A 3,441-nucleotide genomic window follows, 5' to 3' on the forward strand; every position below is an offset into this window, starting at 1 on the left:
CCGCCGCCGGCATCCGGAATCTCTTCATCGTGTGCTCATCCCAATCAACCCCAGTCTCCAACGACGGTGCTCATCCTCAACGGCTGCTCATCCCCTCCCCAACACCGCGTCCGATGGCATCCTTGTCTAATCCGGCGGCAACGGCGAGGCCGTGGATTTGGGGGCTTGGTCGGCCTCTTGCTCGCCGACGACCAGCATCTGCTCAACGTGTCCAGGCTCCGGTGTAGTCCGGCCGGTGCCGCCGCTGCTGCTCTGCTCTGAAAGTATGAAGGTTGATTCACTTGATTCAATTTCACTTTTTCAGATTTTTAGACTTAGGTAGCTGCCTAACTATATACTGTAGTAAATTGTTTAGCTACCAATTGATTACTGATTCATAGTAGATGTACAGTGGCTGTTGGTGGTGGTTGTTAACATCCTAAAATTAATCCATGTATCCATCTTTATTCTTGTTTGTAGAAATGAAGAGAAAGAGGACTTTGCACAGTTGGTTTGCAAGCAATTCAAACGCATCCCCCGTTGTTCCTGAACCCAATACTCCCCCAATTGATGTTGTTGTTCAACCAGCGCCAGTTGAGAACTTAATTCACCCAACTCCAACAAATGAGAGCACTAATCCCTCTACCCATGTCGATGAGAGCACTATCCCCCCCTACAACAAATGAGAGTATTGATCCCCCAGCCGATGAGACCACTACCCCTCGCACAAATGAGAGTACCAATCCCCCAACTAATGAGAGCGCAAACCAACCACCAAGGCGTCATATACTAGAATTCCATCCGAGTCAGATTTTTGGTGATCCGGCTGATCGAATACCAATAGAAGATTATGTCCCTGAAATTCGAAGTGAAGTGAGAAGAGCTTATTTATTGAAAGGAATAAACAAAGCTAGCGGGCACAAATTTGAAGTGGGATTGGAAGGTAAAATTTGGAGATCTTTTCAACCCCAATGTCTTGTCTTAATCCGGCAAACAACTTCTCAAAGTTTAACATTGACAAGCTTATACGGCTTGCTGAAATTTATGTTGAGGATTTTACACAAGCTGAACGGTTTTTGCTAAGATATGAGCTTCCAACATTCCTTACAAATATTAGGAGAAGTGAGGAATTTAATGCATGTCCAGATGTTTCTACCCTTGCTCGGTTGATGGTTCAAACAACAAAACATAGAACTTTCCAATTGGTATATCGCCTCATCGAGTTGACATTAATTCTTCCAGTGGCAACTTCATCAGTCGAGAGGATATTTTCAGCAATGAAGATCATCAAAACTGATTTGCGCAATAAGATATCAGATGATTGGCTTAATGATTTAATGGTTTGCTATTGTGAGAAAAGGATATTCAGAAGTATTCCTGACGATCAAATTATGATACGATTCCAGAAAAAGAAAGATCGAAAAGGACATTTGCCTCCTGAGTATAATGCGATTTCTTAGAGGTATGCCTCTGTTTTTCTACTAGTGTTGATAGTCACTTGCGGATGCCTTACTATATCACTAACAATTGTGCTCATTTTGACAGATGGCTTGTAGTTTGTCTCTTGGATTTTGGTGTGGAGGTGTTCTGCAACTACTACCTCCGTCCTGGTTTATAGGCCCCCTTTGTAGTTTGTGCCAAATCTTGACTAAAGATTTAACTAACAAAATATTAATGCATGTCAAGAAAAGTTATCTCATTGGATTCGTATTTGAACATAGTTTTGAAAAATATAATGTTTGGTGACATGCTTGAACATTTTGTTAGTTTAATCTATGGTCAAAATTTGGCACGAAATACAATGGGGACCAATAAACCCGGACGGAGGTAGTACTAGTATGAGCTAAGAAGCAACACGCAACACCAATATCATTGTTTTTGTCTTTTTTTGTTGCTTCTCTAGTACTTGATCTATGGGTGTGTGAACTGTATGAAACTTTGTCAATCATGCTACTAGTTTATGGGTGTGAACTGTACTTGAGATAAGGGCTATTTTTGCTAAACAGATTCAAGTTTTTGTTCAAAAATTCATGTTTTTCAGAAAATTTGAAAAAAAATCAGTTAAATAGTACATGTTCCCAGTAGTAATCTGGGAAAGTTTGAGCTTATTTGGACAAATGGATTTGGAGATGATCATATTTTTTCTTCAAAGTAGCGTTTAGTTTTCTTGGCGTAAACTTTGAGCCCACCCTTCATTTTCTTTCTAGATTCGCCGCTGGGTACAGGCAATGCAACGACTCTGATTTGTCAAATAGATAGGATTACGAATCATCAACATTGACATTTCTCAACCTTTTGAGCTAGCATGATCACATTACATGTTGCGCACATATGCAAACTTCTATGAATATAAAATCAAACCAGAAAAGAAATAGGAGACCAAGAAAATCTTAGCAATGCAAACTGTGACGCCCCCGATTCAATCGTACACTAATCATGCACGCAAATGTGTACGATCAAGATCAGGGACTCACGGGAAGATATCACAACACAACTCTACAAATAAAATAAGTCATACAAGCATCATAATACAAGCCAGGGGCCTCGAGGGCTCGGATACAAATGCTCGATCATAGACGAGTCAGCGGAAGCAACAATATCTGAGTACAGACATAAGTTAAACAGGGTGCCATAAGATGGCTAGCACAAACTGGGATACAGATCGAAAGAGGCGCAGGCCTCCTGCCTGGGATCCTCCTAAACTACTCCCGGTCATCATCAGCGGGCAGCACGTAGTAGTAGGCACCTCCAGTGTAGTAGGGGTCGTCGTCGACGGTGACGTCTGGCTCCCGGACTCCAGCATCTGGTTGCGACAACCAGATAGAAAGGAAAGGGGAAAAAGGGGGGAGAAAGCAACCGTGAGTACTCATCCAAAGTACTCGCAAGCAAGGAACTAAACTACATATGCATGGGTATATGTGTAAGGAGGCCATATCAGTGGACTGAACTGCAGAAAGCCAGAATAAGAGGGGGATAGCTAGTCCTATCGAAGACTACGCTTCTGGCAGCCTCCGCCTTGCAGCATGTAGAAGAGAGTAGATGGAAGTCCTCCACGTAGCATCTCCAAGTAACATCTCCAAGTAGCATCTCGAGTAGCATAATCCTACCCGGCGATCCTCTCCTCGTCGCCCTGCGGAAAAGCGATCACCGGGTTGTATCTGGCACTTGGAAGGGTGTGTTTTATTAAGTATCCGGTTCTAGTTGTCATAAGGTCAAGGTACAACTCCAAGTCGTCCTGTTACCGAAGATCACGGCTATTCGAATAGATTAACTTCCCTGCAGGGGTGCACCACATAGCCCAACACGCTCGATCCCATTTGGCCGGACACACTTTCCGGGGTCATGCCCGGCCTCGGAAGATCAACACGTCGCAGCCCCACCTAGGCAAAACAGAGAGGCCAGCACGCCGGTCTAAACCTAAGCGCGCAGGGGTCTGGGCCCATCGCCCTGAGCACACCTGCA

Source organism: Triticum aestivum, chromosome 7B (assembly GCF_018294505.1).
Source record: "Triticum aestivum cultivar Chinese Spring chromosome 7B, IWGSC CS RefSeq v2.1, whole genome shotgun sequence".
Classification (NCBI taxonomy): domain Eukaryota; kingdom Viridiplantae; phylum Streptophyta; class Magnoliopsida; order Poales; family Poaceae; genus Triticum; species Triticum aestivum.